General features: G+C 47.0%; 1 protein-coding gene across 1 annotated transcript in view; it reads right to left on the reverse strand.

Annotated features, from left to right (window-relative positions):
* VPS13B (vacuolar protein sorting 13 homolog B) overlaps positions 1-18,498 on the reverse strand; it is a 2,934,705-nt gene that overhangs the window by 1,345,568 nt on the left and 1,570,639 nt on the right. The window lies entirely within an intron of this gene.

An 18,498-nucleotide genomic window follows, 5' to 3' on the forward strand; every position in this document is an offset into this window, starting at 1 on the left:
GCGCTCAATTTGAGCAGGGGCTTACCCGGGTTCAGCACCGGAAGTCATTTTAGAGTAATGAACTTAACTGAGTTGCTGTCATTCAGGACTGCACTGCAGTGGCCAAACAGTCGTACATTTCGCAAGAAACACTGACAGCTGCTAAGTGGTTCTGCTAATTGTGAGAGGAATGCACAGTTTTTTGTTATTGGTGCAAGAATGACACTGTGACCATTACAAAGGGGCAGTGACACCAAAAGAACACATGGCTTCTCCGAGACTTGACTAGCACTGACTGACATGAGTCAAAGAAGGCCCGGCCCGTCAAGAACATTACTATCAACCTGCCTCCCGCTGAACCATTCAGCAGTGTGGGACTGACTGCCTGGTCTTGTGATGACATGGCCAGATTTAGATTTAAACCACTGCCAAAATAAATAGGAGTTTGTCACGTTGATGCATGGCAAGTAAGTCACTTATTTAGTCATTTTTCATCTTATTCTAGCAGTTGTTGTTCGCTTTCTATTATGAATGATTGGACTAAAAAAACAGAACGCAAACAAAAAATAGCAAAGGACAAGATACTCACAAATGACATGGAACAACTCACAGTTGATCTATCCAGACCACGGCGGTTTTGTCCCTGTTGGGAATACCCCCTATAACATGCGTTTCCATCTGATGGACAACATCCTCATGAACAAGAGCAAGGTGGCGTCTTCCACTGCCATGGAAAAGGCCTTCAACATGCTCATGGGAATTACGTATTGATTGTGTTGAGAGAAATTAAATTTGACAGGTAGATACTAGAATGAAAGATATTAAAATGCATCTACATCCTTTACTCCAACCCCACTGCCAGGGTTGGAACAGGAGCAGTGATTTCTAAACCTAAACCGCTTCAAACAAGCACCAGGCAAGGGTGTCCTCTGTCGCCATTATTATTATTTGCTCTGCCGGGGAGCCCCTGATGAACCACAGCCACATAGAGGCAGGACTCATTGGCTAGACGGTATTCGGTCAAACATATGATTCCATTATCTCATTATTTGCAGATGACAAACTGTTTTATATCCGAGACATACGGACAGGCCTTCCGAAGGTGTTTAACGCAAGCTCCGACCTCAATCTTAAAATCAGTCAATCCTGTATTTTCTCACTAATGGACAATACCCTTCAGAGCATCTGCTCAAAAATAACTTGCAGTTTATCACTCGAATTTTAAACCCTTAATTATTTAGGCATAACTGTGTACAGGCACTCTACAGGCATAGTAGAAGGGAATCTGTCAAGCTACTCTCAACTGAACGAACTTAAGTGAAATTTTGGAGGAAGTTAACCCTGTCGCCGTGGACCAAAAAGCAAAGAGTTGCTCTAATCTAGTTGTATCCGCCATGGGAGGCGAATGCCCTGGGTGCCCTGGTGGCGCAGCTGCAATGGGCAGTGACCTGGTTGACCTCTGTGGGTTCCCTGAAATATTTTCCATAAAAGCAGCAATAAGTATATCAAAAGATGCAGGGTATATTATTATCAAGAAAGCCAGTGCTGGGTCAGCGCCATTACTACTAAAAAATGCTAAATATTGTTGAAACAGATACTTACTCAGAACAGCTAGTGGTATTTACACCTGAGATTTCCTTATGGTGCATGTCTAAATTCAGCATTAATTAACTAATATCCAACTGCATGGCGTGAACTAGGTCATTGGTAACCCAGAAGGGTCACCTTTACAATTCAGAAATTCTTATGAACTTTGACAGACTGAAAGACGTATACGAATTGCACCAGGGTTAGTTTACAATGCTGTAATGACCATATGGAGGCACGGTGAAGCTGAACAAGAAACAGACAAGATATTGCAATTGTTTCTGACATGGAGGCGGGCTTTCTACATGACAACCTATCTATATGATGTGTTTAGGAAAAAACTGTGCCATGAGCTGGTTGACTGGAAAGCTACATGGGAGCTAGATCCAAGCGAAACCCCATAGTACACAGAATGGAAAACTGCCCACGGGGCAGCGCTTCCGCAATGGCACTGGAGCGTCGCCCCACTGGCTTAGAGCCAGCAGCTGAAAAATCAAATATTTTATCATTGTTTTATTTTTCACCTGCTGGCTGAGCCAGCGTGTGCAGCGGGCCAGGGGAGCGGGAGGAGGACAGCTTTGTGCACTTCTTAGAGCGCATGTGTGTTTGGCCAGCCGCTTCAGGCCAGCCAAACACAGATGCACACTTAGTTTCACGAACCCAGCTGTATTGAACAGCCGCGTTGGAGAAATAGCACAGACTCCCTGTGCCTGAGTGGAGCGTCAAACCAGCCCGCTCAGGCCAATCCCGGCACTCCTCTCATACCATGAGAGCAGCGCTGGGATTGCACAGGGAGTCCGTGACGCTGTCCTAAGGTCTGCTGGGACTGTGCTACCCCCCACACCTCCACCACCCACCGCACCGCTTTTTGATTGTGGCGGACGCCACTGCACAGCCCTCATACATGTGGCGAAAGTACCCAGATACGGACGTTTCAAGCATATTCAATGTAATTATTTACACCCCACATATCCCTCACCACAGAAATGGCATGGCATGTTCCCTGCAGTCCCAGATAAATGCCCTCGAGGTCAAAACTCGGACACCACTTTTTTACCCTATGACCTAGTCCTGATCAGTGAAACCTAATAAAGCCAATACATTTTTTTTTTAAACCCGACATGGAACAACTCAGACTACATCAATGTATTTATTCATACATGAGGGACACTGCTTACTTGAGACAAATGGTAAACTCTAACGGATATATTGTTTTTTTACGCTTCACAAATTGAGTTGGGGTCAATGGATCGCCATATCTAGCGACAGGACTGACACTGGGCGCATCACAGAGAGGAGGACAGGGCAGCGCCGGCGGGTGCAGGGGGCACGGTTAACGGCCTTTCAAGAAAGCCTCTGGGCCTGACACTCATAGCTGTTTTACATTTTAAATATTGTCACAAGTCCAGGCAGGGCAATACCAGGAACGTTGTTCAAAGGCAAAGCGTGTGTTTAGATCTTCGCTTGCACGTCATCGGCCACCTCTAGGAGTCATTTCGTTTATTTAAAAACCCACCTCGGAAAGGAGAGAAACCCCCGCACATCGGACAAGCACAGTGAGTGTTGGAGAGCGCGCTGGGCCTGATAACATGCGTTTACGAGGCCCGGGAGCCCGGTGTTTGCTCTGCTGTGTGCAGGCGTGCATGACTGGCATGTTAATGAAGTGCTGCGCGTACAACATGACATGGGCAAAGATAGCCTAAGACCACTTTCCGAAGGAAACTCTTTGGTCTGCTTGCGTGTGGTCCTTCGACAATCACATGGTTGATGTAGTGCGCCACTGAAGCAATTAAACTATTATGATGAACGGCGTCATAAGTGCTTCCAGCCAGTGCACAGAGGGTGATGCTGAGGGATTCCACTCGGCAGCCTGTGCCGGGGCTGAACCTGCGGGACAACGTCGAGGCGGCATCGAGGAAGGGTACTCCGGCCTATTGCTTAGCGTACAGCCCTCAGTAATATTCTGATAATAAGGCTCCAGCAGGGCCCCTCTTCTCTCCTAATCAGAAAGTCTTCAAACACATTCCTTGCCTTTGGCAAGTATCCACAAATCCCTTTTCTTGTGCTGGGACAGATTCGTTTTCAAAGAGTAAAATTACTCTTTAGCACAAATTTGCACACTAGTGAACTAGTTGGGTTCACCCAGAGACATGTATCCAGTATCTAATGATGCATTCCTTTTGATGTAAGAGCCTTATTTTGTGATTTTTATGCTTTGCAGCTCTTAAACCACATTCTCTGCTCCGTTTTTTTACTGTTCCCATATTTGATTAGCATTCTTAAAAATCAAGGAGGAAGATACAACTAAGAAAAGGTACTACTTAGTAGCTGATGCAATTTTATAATGTAATAAAATATTCCAATGGTTTTGGATACGGGTTATAAAATATAATATACAATCCATACATATTTTATGCAAATGGAGGAATGTCTTTATACTTTACAAGTTCATTGAAATTAAACAAATATCTCATTTTCGAAATTAATGTGCACTGTACATAAGACAAGAAACATACATAATGCATATATTTTAAAAAAAAAATAAAAAGTGCATTAGATTTTTTTGAACACCCTGAATAAGATCCACCCACACACAGAAGTACATGACTAACAATGTAGAGAATAATCGCTTTTGATATCAGCGTGTGTCTGCATCCTACCTAAAAATACAAATTCAAAAGATGAAAATGGCATGCTGAACAGCTTTTAAACTTTACTATGCAACTAGATGCATGTATTTTGGGAGGAGCAAAAATTTCAAAACCATACTGTATTAAAATCGTGTGCACCTTAGTTCACTGTTTAATACACATCGAAATGTCATAAGAACAATAAGTCCATGTATTAAGAAACAAAAGTCCAATATGTCCTCATATCAAAAGACAAAAGTCCCAAACCTGGGGAGCCTCCTTATAGTGATAATGGAGTTCCCTTAAAACGATAATTCGCCTTGAGGGAATCACTTGAGGTCTCTTCCCACATACAGTTGGATTCCCTTCATAATTGTAAAACAGAAGACCTTCAATAGAGCAGAGGAGTGCTGACACGTCAGTCCTAAAGGCTTCTTACGAATGTCTTCAGATAAATGCTATGCAAACAGTTCTGACCTGGGTCCTTCTATGTGCCAGTTTTATCATCTGTGTTCCAATGATTCCAGTTACAGCCGATCAATATGTGTTTCCGGGACAACCTTCCCGCTTCCGAATCCTCAGGACTGAAGCACCATTGATTACTGTTGCTGTTAGATCACAGAGCATAACTAATGTTTCTGACAAATCAGTAGTACTGTCAGGGTGGTTGTGAGCAATTGCAGGGCCAAACAGTAACTCTCTTATATACCATACCTGCCCATTCGTTTCCGTACACAGCTCTACAAGCTTCCCACAGAAATGCAATGGAAGGTTTTAGGAGGCAGAAAAGAAAGAAATATATGAATGTAGCAAGTGCGTCCCCCACCTCTACAATACCCATGCCTTTCAAGCAGCGTATCTAGGCTTGGTCACTGTGACTGCAGCTCACTCGTATAGGAGCCGACTCATATCCTTGGTGTGCACATGTAGCTTCAGGGTAAAAAGATCAGGGCCCTGTCTACACATTAACAATGCCTTCTTGGTCATTCCTCCTAGGCAGTGGCTACAAGCACCTCACTCATGCTTAACATGCACTCACTGTCCTGCCAGTCTCACCAGTCACGGCACAGCAGTTCCAGTTAATCTTTCTGGAACCGGCCTCATCTTTCCTTCCTGAAGGCACACTGTTTTGATTCCTCTTGAGCCTGACAATCTTTGGTCACTTTGAACCTTACTGCATTGCTCACCCTGCATTCACATTTACAAACCTAATGTAAGGAAGGTGGCTGTAGATGTAGAAACGTTCGGATTGATTTGGAAAAAATAGATACAGTTCGATGTTTAGGAATATTTCTTAAATTGGGTATTGCAATTTGAATTACCTGTACTATCTGTTACAAAGTTGTTTCCCAATAAATGTTAGTACTAACATTAATCCGACTTCTATGTACTATTTTTATAGTTGATAAATATTTTTTTCACTTAATAAAAAATATGTTGTATGAGTTTCAGAAGCAACCTACTAATTTAGAGCACTCAATCTGTCTACTCTTGGACGATAGAATTTTGCCTTTCACATCACAACATGGTAAAAATTCCTGCAAGATAAACAGGAAATCTCAAGCAGTGGCGGCCGCCACAAACAAAGTGTATTGAGGCAGGTGTAGGGAACGCGGGAGGGGGAGGGCACACGGGGGGTTACAATATATAAAATTAACTTACCTTAAGGTGCCGGCCGCCTCATGCGTCGCACTTCCTCTTCTCTTCCTTGTTCCTGCAGACAATGGGACCATGTCATAGACTCCCATCCAATCCCTGTGCTGCTCTCCTACAGAAGAGCATCGAGGGAATTGGCCAGAGCGGGCTGAAAAGACACTCCTCTCAGGCCAGGGAGTATGTGTAGGTTTCGCCAGCCCGGCTGTTTAATGCAGCCAGGCTGGAGAAACCTAAGTGTGCATGTGTGTTTTGGTCAGTCTGAGACGGCCGGCCAAACACATATGCGCACTTAGGGAGTGCACATAGCACTCCACCTCCCGTGCCCCTCCCCTCCCTGCACAAGCTGGCTTAGAGCCAGCAAATTAAAAATAAAACGATGCTAGAACATAGTTTTATTTTTCATCGGTTTGCTCTGAGCCAGGTAGTGGGGCAAAGCTCCTCCACCATTACGGAGGAACCGCCCCTGATCTCAAGGCACTGTATATATTTTGTTCACATTTAGCACTTTTCTCGCACTTATTTTCACCTTATCACTTGCGCAGTTGGAACAATTTGTATTTCCCTGAACTTTGACAGCCTCATAATGTCATTTCGACACCATAAAATGTAAAAGTACATATGGATTGATCTTTAAATACAGACTTTGATTGATTTAATTTTGGCGTGTATTTTGTTTTTGATTCATGGTTCTGGTCTTTTCTCTCCTTTTCATTGATTATTACTGAAAGGTTGGAGTATGATAGGTCATTGTTGTTTGTTTCAATTGATTATTATTCAGTAAACCAAAAATCAATGTTGTACTCGACAGAATCAACTCTCTCCGCATTCCTGATCTCAAGGCAGCATTGTGACCTTGTAATAGCTGGTTTAAGCCATTAAGCGAAGGAACTAGCAATATTCAAATCATTTTGACTGCTCCACAAATATATAGGCCGATCAAAAAACTTCGAGCTACTACTCACTGAATAGTCCTAATTGTATTGCACTGTAATTTTATTTATATAGCACTTGCTACCCAAGACGAGGCGTGTTTCACACCGGGCTGCACGCTGCTCTGGAAACCAAGGTTATAGGTTAGTCCATTGTTATTTTTGGCTATTGGCATTAGTATTATTGGCTCAACAAACATTACATGCATTCACATCAGTTTGTTTGTGGTAGACTACATTGAAATGAGTTAAGTGTGATCATTAGTGGGGGAGGAGGCTATACGAGTTCATGCCGATATTTAATTACTTATTATTATTTTATTACAGAGTTTTATATAGCACGAAGTAGACCCGAAGGTATCGGGTATCAGAGCACTTTACACGAGCACCAGTTGCATTACATGAGGACACATTCATTTTCTGTTAGGCATGGGGAGATTAAGTGATTTGGCCAGAATCACAGAATGTTCAGCGTCGTTACCGAGACTCGAACCCGGTTCCCCAGATTCGAGGTCGACCGCCCAGGCCATTAGGCCATCTCCTCTCCCCAAATTAATGGTGACAACAGATAAACCAGAGGAGATTAGGTATTGCTAGGGTGCAGGAGTATGATTTTCAAAAAAGGAGAGGTTGAGCTCTTTGAAAGGATTTATAGCAATTTGCAGGGATACAGAAAGGGAGGATTAAGGCAAACAAATGTGTGACATAGAGATGGTTGTCTCACAGAAAGGAGGCATACAGAGGATGGATACGAAGGAGAGATCCATTTGAAAGAAACAGGAGAGGCGACAATCAGAATTTTAGAGCAGAGGTCCGTTTTTCATGTCAAAGTTTAGGAATAAAAAGGACGCTTTTTGAGAAAGCATGCTTTTTGAGAAAGCATGCAATTTGAGGATGAAAGACTGTAGAAATAAACATTATATGCATCTGAAGATAGTGTTATAATAGGCACATCTGATCGGTACCAGAGTCAGTGAAATGTTTGGAAAACCACAAGACCAGCACTTCAGCAAGGAGAGCTAATCAGCTCGGGTTGGAAGTGTAAAAGTAATGGCTGGACGAAAAACGTGAGAACAGAATATGCAATTACTGGAGCAGATGTCTTCTGACGTTCTTCATCAAGTTTGGTTTACAGTATAAATTGTAAAGCAAAGTGAGATATATTTTTGATGCCTCTGGTTACACATGGCACAAATGGGAGGTGAGGACAGTTTCCTCAGACAGCGTAAGTGTTGCCTGCTTCCTGTGACTAGAGATCCAGACACTGAGGTGAGGAAGATGGTGACAGGCTCCCTCAAGGCTGCTGAATAGGCTTCCTTAAGCCCTGGCCTTTGGTAGATGGTAGGTGTGAGGGTGGAATTGCAGATTCTGTTGTGTATGGTGAAGGGAGCAGTTTAGGACAGGCCCAGCATTTTGTCTTCCTCGATCACACTTTCAGTTGGCTGACGACAGGCAAGTGAAGAACCTCCCACCTCTTTTTGCCTCTGTTGGGTGCTCCCGGCCCGGCATTACCCTGCTGTGAGGGGCATCAGCTTTTATCAAGTCTAACAGCCTCTTGCATGAGTCTCAGTCCGGTTTACGCCCAGGATTCAGTACAGAATCAGTTCTGATTGAAATGGCTGATTCCATACGTTGGGCAGTGGATGGAGGCTCTAAGGCCTGTTGGTGCTGCTAGAATTATCTGCAGCATTCGACACGGTCTCTCACCCCATCCTGTTAGATTGCCTGAAGGACATAGGCATCCAGGGAACAGCTCTGAACTGGTTGACATCCTTTTGTTTTGTAACTTTATTTTTCAAGATTTTTTGAATGACGTACATTACAAAACAAAGCATGTCATTACATACACAGAGCTAACATAGCATATATCAGTAGGGCGATGCATATAAACATTGAGGAAGTCCATCAATATACATACTATGGAACAATACAGTAGAATCTGGAGAGATTCAATCGTGCGCCTTACTTTAGAACAGAAATAGCTAGCAGTCGCAATCAACATGTCATATGGCCCGAAACAGGCAATGGTGAAAAACATAGGCAAGGTATCGAACGCCTAAATACAGAGCACAAACCTCTGATCGATTATCTACTTAACGGAGAGCAGAGCAGTAGAATGACCAGCCAATAAGCCTAACGATCTGTATCGGAAGCAGAGTTGTGGAGGCGATATGTGAGCCATTACCTACTTGCTGACCATGGGTGGGGTTGTAGTGGATGAAGTATCGCCGGATTGATTTACCCCCGGATGTGTGATCAAGTAACCCTTGAGAGGGCCCCAAATGTCTGCAGGACGTGATGAACTAGGGATTAATTCTGCATAATGAGTCATTTTCCTGGCAATGCACCAAGTCCATCAGCCAATCTTTAAACTTAGGTGCACGCCCCCTACCCCACCGACATGCTACTCTTCTCTTAGCCAACAGCAGGCACAAGGAAACGTATTTACGTTGCGCTTTAGGGACATGTTTGGTGTAGCCCAGTAAAGCAAGAAGAGGGGTTTTCGTTATAGTTAGTGTGGTCATCTGCTCTAAGGCACCCAGAACTTGCCCCCAGTACTCAAGTACCCCCGGGCAGTCCCAAGCCAGATGTAGAAAATCTGTGTCTGGGCAGCCGCATCTATTGCAGCAATCCGAGTCACTGAGCTTGTATTTGTGCATTCTAGCAGGAGTATAGTACGTGCGTTGTAGAAATTTGAAGTGGGTAATTCACAGTCTGCTACTAGCGGAGATTTGCTCCGTCTGCAAACAGCAATAACCCCATTGATCATCAGATAGCTCAACACCAAGTTCAGGGTCCCATTGCGCGTGCGCAGGACATGGAGTCCTCTGGCATTGTGTGAATGTGGTATGATATATCATAGAAACAAGACGCCTCGGGGAGGGCGCGCTGTGTAGCACGTGGAGCAGGAGAAGGCATGGAGGTTCCTGCGGGAAATTCGGGTTAATAGAGCGCAAGCCCTGCCTAAGCTGGATGTATAAGAAAGCGTCTAGCGGGGTTGGCTGAAGTGTTTGGAAGAAGGTGTCCGCATTACAAAATCTGCCCTCTTGATATAAGTCGTCATGTATTAATGTGGACACGCTCTAGGAGTTGACGAAAGGCTATCTCCTGCAACAGCGACAGTTTAGGGTGGTATACGAGGGGAAGTCTTGGGGAGTATAACAAGGGAGTTTGCATGATGGCCTTTATACGATTCCACGCGAGTATCGAGCATGTGAGCTTAGTGGGTTCCTTTTCACGTGGTTGTATGTCGGTATGAAGCGCACCTGCAATGGGTATGGGATCAAGCCAGCCAGTGTTCTGCCGCTATTTGCGGCATGTAACGGGGGGGGGATATATCCAAAAATAAACATAGTGCGCCTGCGCACAAAAATAGTACAGTTCCATATCAGGAATATCGAAGCCGCCCTGCGCGTAGGGCCTGGTGAGAATGCTCCAGCTTACCCGTGACTGCTTACCCCCCACACTAGACGGTTCATTTCAGATGGTAGCATTTGAAAAAAATACCTACCAGGATGGAAAGGAATATTGAGGTAGAGGTAAAGGAGCCGCGGTAGGATAACCATTTGTATTAGTGACACTCGCCCTGCCAGTGATAGCGGTAGAGCGATCCAGCGTGTAACACATTCCTTTATCCGTTCAATGGATATACCGTAATTTAAACGCATCAGTTCTTCCCGATCTCGAGAGAGATGAATCCCCAAGTATTTTCGATGGGAGTCACACCATTCTAAGGGGAAATCTAGGGGAAATTTAGATGTCGAGGAGGTTAGCGGAAAGAGACTGGATTTCTGCCAATTGATATTTATCCCGGAAAGGTGCCCGAAACGTATAAATTCATGTACAATGGGGTTTAAATTCTCCTGAGGGTGTCTGACATACAAAGTGATGTCGTCAGCATAGAGTGATACTAAAATCTGACGCAAATTGCATCGGAGTGCCCTGTGTTGGTGAGGTTGACTAAGTTTTGCCGCCAAAGGCTCCACCGCAAGGGTGAAGAGTAAAGGCGATAGTGGGCAGCCTTGTCTCGTCCCACTGGAAATCTCAAAGGCAGAAGATGTGTGCCCATTTATGAGAACTGTGGCCATCGGCCGGTGGTATAGGAGCTGTATCGAGGATAAAAAAAGCGGAGGGAAGCCCATGCTGACCGAGTCGAATGCCTTAGTGGCATCGAGAAATACCGCAGCCAAGGGAAGCTCTGGTGCTACGTTGTGAAGAATCGTAAAAAGAGTTCTTAAGTTATGGGTAGTTGCCCGTCCGGGTATAAAGCCCGATTGATCGGGAAGGACTAGCTTTTCCATAAGTAAGCTGAGCCTGTTAGCGATAAGCTTAGCGAGAATCTTGTTGTCTCAGTTAATCAAAGAGAGCGGACGATATGAGTCACAGCTAATCGGGGATTTACCCAGTTTGAGCAAAGACGTCACCAAGGCGTCCCTTATCGAGGGTGGAAGTGTTTTAGATTCAAGAGCATCCTCATACACTTCGCGCAATATGGGGGCCATCAGATCTATATAAGTTTTGTAAAATTCAATGGGTATGCCATCCATTCCCACTGCTTTCCCTGACTGTGTGTGCATGATTGCCTCCCGGACCTCGTCTATCTCGAAGGGGGCACATAAATATTCGCATTGTGTATCTCCTAGGCAGCCCTTAGGCTACATCACTGATATACTCTCACCAATCGAGTGGGTCAGCTCTGTTGGATGTGTAAAGCGAGGAGTAGTGCTCGGTGAATATATTAAGGTTGTCCGCCGTGTCACGATGGAGCGACCCATCAGGCCCTTGAATTTCTAGAATGTAGCCGGAGAAACGTGGTTTACGTATCGTTTCCGCTAGCGCCTTCCCAGGGCGCTCGTCTTCCCCATACCTCCTGGCCACCCAATACTTGCCCCTGAATTGAGCTTCGCGCCCGGCCGTATCTGTGTATTCAGTTAGCGTATCATGGAAATTGCGCAGCAGGGCAGCAGTGGGTTTAGAGGAAAGCTGCGACTCCAATGCCCGCAGCTCTGACTCCAGCTTACTGGAGCGTGTTCTGTAAGTCTCGCAGTACCCCCGCACTCTTGGATATACAAAGGCCACGGACAGTAACCTTAAGGGCTTCCCATATAGTTCCTACTTCTTCCACAGAGTCCTTGTTCCTGCTAAAGAAATCCCTTATTTCATCCTCTAATTCCCTCTGAAAGACCGGATCCAAAAGTGCAGTGGGCTGCAATCTCCATCTATAGCGCGGAGTACAATACCCTGTCGGGCTCAGAGTTAGCAAGACTGGCGAGTGGTCCGAGTACGTGCGTGCAAGGTGGCAGGCACTAGTCCCCGAGAAAGCAGCAGATAGTCCAAGCGTGCCCATGAGGCGGCCTGAGTAGTGAAATGTGTACCCTCGCGTTTAAGCTGGTGTGCATGTATCCAGGCGTCCGTTGGGGAGCACGACGCCAGTATACCCAGCAGAGTCACACTGGACTTTGTGTAATGATGTGGACTAGGGTTAGATCGATCTATGGAAGGGTCGTGTACTGTGTTAAAATCCCCTCTCCAGATTACGTGAGTGGATCCGATTTTAAAGATCCTGCCCCACACGGTCGAGAAGAATTCTGGAGTGTCTGTGTTAGGGCCGTAACAACATGCTAGGGTCACAGAGTTAGTCCCCAACCACCCCCACGCAAGACAATACCTCCCGTCAGGGTCACTGAGCGCTCCTATGAATGCAAAGGGCGTTCCTTTTTTTAATAATAATAGCTGTACCCCTGGCATATGAGGAATAAGATGAGAACATTCTATGATCAGCCCACTTCTGCGCAAAGTTGTTAGTGTGCTGAGGGCTACTATGAGTTTCCTGGAGGAACGCTATATTAACTTGGTGCCTGTCTAAATAGGCTAAAATTTGGCACCGCTTCCGAGGGTCACGCAGCCGTCTAACATTCCAGGTGGTGAGGGTCACTTTCCCGGGGGAAAGGGGGGGCGACATTTGTTCAGGGAGGGTGTATCGATGGACATAAAGGACGCACCTAAAAAAAGGAGCGACATGAGTACTGATCCATGAACTAAGAGATCCCGCTCTGCTACAGACATGCTAAACCTTGAACAATCCTCCTGTACCCCTACCCCCATCCACTGAAGCAACCCCAGCTTGCCAGAATTATACACCCGCCCTCCCACCCCTGCCCTAAACAGAAACAACTGCTTTGTAAAAAACATGTATAAAATGAAACATTCCCCCCGTGTCCCCACCCACTGAAGCAGCCCCAACTTGCCAGAAATGATCGCCCACCCTCCCTCCCCTGTCCCCCATCAAAAAAAAAAAACACATGCACTGCAAATTTTATGTAGTGAACAACAGCAGGGGAATGCATATTGGGGGACAACCCTAGGTGACTGCACAGGTGCACCTCGCCCATTGAGTCCATTTCTGATGGTATGACTGGGCTCTGGGGGGCAGAGGGTGCCTGGTGTGTAGTAGAAATAGCTCAGAGTGGCCTACCAGCTGAGCAGGTTATGTGACCTGTGAAGTAGTCCCAGCTGTCAGGCGGCTGTCTCATCCCATTCCGCCTCTCAATTATCAGTTAGTATCGGAGAATCGTTCATTGGGAGTCATCTTCCGCTCCCGTCGAGGAGGATTGTTGTGACGCTGCTAATGTTCCATTGTTGCGATTCGTGCACTTCACATGTTTTAGGAACTCTTCCACTTGCTGTGGCTTGGTGAAAAAGCGTTGTTTGCCTTGATGAATGACTCTGAGGCGCGCAGGGTATAATAGAGCAAAATCAATTTGGGCCTGTCGCAACTTGTTTTTAACATCTGTGAATTTTCGCCTCTCCTCCTGGACTGTAAGGGTAGAATCCGGATAAATGAAGAATGTACTGCCATCGTAGGATAGTTGTTGTTTGCTCCTTGCAACACGTAGTGCAACGTTCCGGTCCCTATAGTTCAAAAGTCCCGCTATTATGGGACGTGGTGTGCTGGCCAGTGGCGGGCGCGGCCCCAGGGTTCGGTGTGAACGCTCCATTATAAACTGACTGAAGAAAGACTCCGCTCCAATTGAGGACAGCAACAGTTTTTCGATATACTCATCCACCTTGCCCGTGTTGGTCGATTCAGGAATTCCTAGGATGCGGATATTGTTGCGCCTACTTCGCGCTTCTAAGTCCTCAATCTTTGCAGCAATGAGTTTCAGGAGTTTATCCATGTGTGCGATTTGTGTTGTGGCTCTGGATGTTGTGTCCTCTGTATCCGAGATGCGCCGCTCTGCCTCTTTTATGCGGTCCTCATGCCCCTCCAATTTATGCGCAATGGCATCCATACGTGACGACATTCTGTCCATCTTGTCCACGATAGTGGCGAATCCCTGTCGGACCTCCTGGAGGACACTTTGCACGTCAGCAGTCTGTGCGGTTGCACCTCCCTGGGCCTCATCCCTTTTGTCGAGATCCTGGTCATCCTGTGGGTTCCGGGCGTTTCGTTGTCTCGAATTTCAGTTTAGGTTGTCTGGCTTGCCCATGGCAGTCGGAGCCCACAGACCGTCCGTGCATCCACAGCAAAGCTGGATGCGCCGTATAGATAAAGGTGATGATGCGCGCTGCGTCTTTTGGCGGAAAGTTTTAAGGGAATCAGTGGTGCGAGGGGGTGCAGTGGTGCACGACAGGCCGGCCGTGGCTCCTCTATATTACCGGTTGCAAGCTGGGCAGTGCGGTCATATCCCCTCGCTTCTAAGCACATGTACCTTCCCAGGTGTAATCAAGCCAGTACGGTGGGATCACAGGGGGAAGTGAGTTGAGACACATCAGTACCGCAGAATATCAGCACATTAGATTGTCCAGGTTATCGCTGGGGTGAGCCCCATAAATTAGGCAGGCACAGATTAGGGCGGGCCCAGAGCGCCATATATAGCCTTGGGTCACGGCGGGAGTCTTATATCTTCAAGCACCCCTAAATCCAAGAGCAGTGTCCTGAGTCAGCAAGCACAGGGTGTGGAGAAAAGTCGTGTTGGGCACTCAGCGCTGTACCATACAAGATGGCAGTCAACAGCACCCAATTGCAGGTGGCCTCCTGCGCAGGGGCTCCAAACGCCTACAGGCGGGCAGCGTAAGGGCTCAGGCAGATAATTGAGTCTGCCTCCTGTCTCTCTGCTAACCTCAAGGGGCAGCGCCGAGTCCCCGTGACACGTCGCCCCAGATGCGGGCCTCACGTCACACCGCAGCCGCAGCGGGATGCAATTCTGCAAGTCAGCGAGGGTAGCGCGATTGCGTCTAGGCGCCTCCGGGCACATGATAGCATGCCAGGGTAGTGGTAGTGTCCAGGTCGGCGAGGGTAGCGCGATGTTTCCGGGAAGCCTCCGAGTGCGCTAAATCATGCCAGGGTGGTGGGGGTTATGTGCTTGCAGCTGTCTGGGAGCGCAGGGTGTCAGCAGCACAGAGTACACGCTGCGCTTCACCTACCACCATCAATATCGCCGATGTCGGCACCGTCCGCCACTGGCAGTAGGTAAGCAGGATCCTCACACGCTGCACAGAGAACTGGTACGACTGGAGGCGTAGCGATCCGGGCATGTGTTCTCGGCTCCGTCAGCCGATCCGCGCCTCAGGGCCTGGATGCCTCGTGGTGAGCCGCGGGCTTGCGGAGCGACCAAACCTGCCCTGAGGCTCCACTGTTCCGCACTTTCCCTCAGCAGAAGCTTAACGCTGTCGTGGCGGGAGCAGGGCTAATCCAAATCGGCTGATTTTTTCAGCGAGTCCTCAGCAAGTAAGGAGCAACGTCAGAATGTATTTTTAAAACATCAGCCGGGCCGCCAAGCAGGATAAATGAAGGATTAACACGCCAGGCTGCAGGAGCCTCACGAGTGTGCGGCCATCTTACGTGTGCACCACCTAGCGCCCCCTGGTTGACATCCTTTTTGCATGGTCGTAACCAACACGTCCTGACCGGCCCCTTTACTTCGCCCGCTAAACCTTTGAAATGGGGGGTACCCCAAGGTTCGGCCCTGAGCCCGCTACTCTTTAATGTCTATTTAACACCTTTAGCTGAGCTTATCACAAAATGGGGATTAAGGTGACATTCTATGCTGATGATACTCAGCTGCTTCACCTTCACTTCACCTTTGACCCGCCAAAAGAATGCCTCAAAAACATTGCTGACTGGATGAACCGCAATTTCTTGAAACTTAATGCGGACAAGACTGAGGTCCTGTTTTTTAATCAACCGACGCCCCCCATCCAATATATATGGTGGCCATCGGAATTGGGTGATGCACACACCCGAAGGACTCGGTCAGAAATCTAGGTGTGAGATGGGACAAAGATCTGTCCCTCACGACCCATGTACAATCGGTTTCGGCGGCTTGTTTTGGCAAAATCGAAACCTTCAGGAAATGTATACATTTTCTGCCTGACTCAACCCACCAAACCGTGGTCCACGCTCTAATCACCTCCCATGATGCAGTCGGAACAGGAATTCAGAAAGGCCTTAAAAACCTGGCTTTTTAGTCGGAATGACTAGTCTTGCATTGTCCTCTGCCCTGCTCACTGTCTGCTATAGCGCTGGGACACCCCATGTGGGGTAGCTGCGCGCTCTACAAATGTCTTTTATTATTATTATTATTATTATTCTTTCCCTTCTATCCCTCCGCTATCCTTCTCACTCCAAATAACTGACTAATATCCACCACTCAAATTACTTCATATTTCACCATACTAATTCACCACTAATCCTTTATGGCCTTCCGGAGTAGCGTGCTACTCGCCCAAAAAAGCGCTTCAACACCCCATCAGGGGTAAGAAGCGCTATATAAATACAAACCTTTTTTCCTCTTCTATCCTTCTGCTACCCTTCTGAATCCAAATAACTGACTAACATATCCACCACTTAAAATGTACTTGCATGTTTCACTATACTAATTCAACACTAATCCTCTATGGGTCACGGAGTAGCGTGCTACTCTCCGAAAAGTGCTTCGACGCCTCGTCAGGGGTAGTAAGCGCTATACAAATGCAATTACAATACAATACATAGGCTGTGCCTGCAAAGCATCCAGGAAAAGATGTTTGAAAGGAGAACCAAGGCAAACCAGTTCTGAAACACTAGTGGATGCACTTGTGACATAGTACTTCTAGGAATGTCCACCTACATGACCCCAGAAATGCACATAAAAAAACCCACAAACCTGTCCCTCACCCCAACACCGTTTCCTCCTTCCCCCTCTAGTGATCTCTGAGGGACAGACTATTAAATATTGGTAGATGGTGGAAAATACAGAAAAGTGCACTTTGAGACTAATACACCTTTATTTACAGGAGTCCTGCAGTGCTAGGCAGACCAATTTTTAGGCCTCGCCTGGCGTTAGCGTGCATACCTTGCTCTCGCCATGCAAGGGCTTCTTGGAATCGATACGGTTTCCAAAGTGTGCTTTCAGCTCCGCCCGGTATTCTGGTTGGTTCGAGTCATAACGTATGCTAAAGAGAGTGTGATGATTGTAAGTGAGGCTTTTTAGCCCCTCCTGCTTACCACCCTGTCCACTTTTGGCCCCGCCCACAGGGACTGGATTGTTTACTGGCGGAGTTACACAGTCATCTTGAAAAGCCTGGAAGCACCCTTTCTTTTTCATTGTCGTCGCGGTCACCTTCAATTGCACAAGCGCGGTCTGCTTAGGCTGCGCTTGTTTATTTATTTATTTACTTAATTGCACAAGCGTGGTCCGCTTCGACCGCGCTTGATTATTTATGTATTTACTAAATTGCACAAGCGCGGTTCGCTTCGACCGCGCTTGTCTAAATAACAAATAACCCCCTTAATACTAATAGCTACTAGTGAAACCCCCATCCTTAGTCTTTCTCCGCTGCTGCAGCGTGCAGAATGTATTGTGCCGTGTTGTAATTGCATTTATGTAGCGCTTACTATCCCTGAAGTGCTTTGTGGAGGGCAGCGCGCTCATCTGGTGGTTGTGTCATCTTTGAGCGGGTTCCCTGTTGACATTTCTGAGGGGAGCGGCTTCCTCTCTGGCAGAAAGCGCCAAGAGACGGCAGTGCCTGGAGAGAGCCATGTGTGTTTAATCCCCTGCAGCCAGCTGCACACAAAGTCGGGGGGGGGGCAAGAAGAGGGGGCTGTGTTTGAAAGCTAATTGTGTTCTGTCTAATCCGTCAGGGTGGAGGGCAGACTGCACGAGGCCTCCAGGGGCTGCTACAGCGCCTCGTCCTCCCCACTGCCCCCGCCTGGCGCTGGATGCAAGCACAGTGTGCGTCAGTCACAGGGAAGCGCTTTGTGTGGCACAGTGGTGTAGCGCTGTGTGGTTCACCAATGTCTGCGACACTGACGTCTCCAGCACTCTTGTATGTATGTTCAGTGTTTGTGTGCAGCATCGCTGAGTGTCAATGTGTAGTGTGTTTGACTGACAACACTGTGTGTCATTGGTAGCCACTGACGTTTATTTCGTGTGTCACACTTTGTGCGAACTGTGTGTGCATGTGTCAACATTGTGTGCTATTGGTAGCCACTCACGTTTGGTTTGTGTGTCACACTGTGTGCGAAGTGTGTGTGTGCGTGTGACAACACTGGGCCATTGGTAGCCACTGACATTTGTTTTGTGTGCCACACTGTGTGCGGTGTGTGTGCATGTGAGAACACTGTGTGCCATTCATAGCCACTGATGTCTGTTGAATTTGACATTGCTGTGTGCGCGGTGTGCCTGTGTGTGGGAAAGCACTATATGGCGCTGTTAGATATTGGTGTTTCTAAA

The sequence above is a fragment of the Triturus cristatus genome, chromosome 5_1 (genome assembly GCF_964204655.1).
Source record: "Triturus cristatus chromosome 5_1, aTriCri1.1, whole genome shotgun sequence".
Taxonomy (NCBI): domain Eukaryota; kingdom Metazoa; phylum Chordata; class Amphibia; order Caudata; family Salamandridae; genus Triturus; species Triturus cristatus.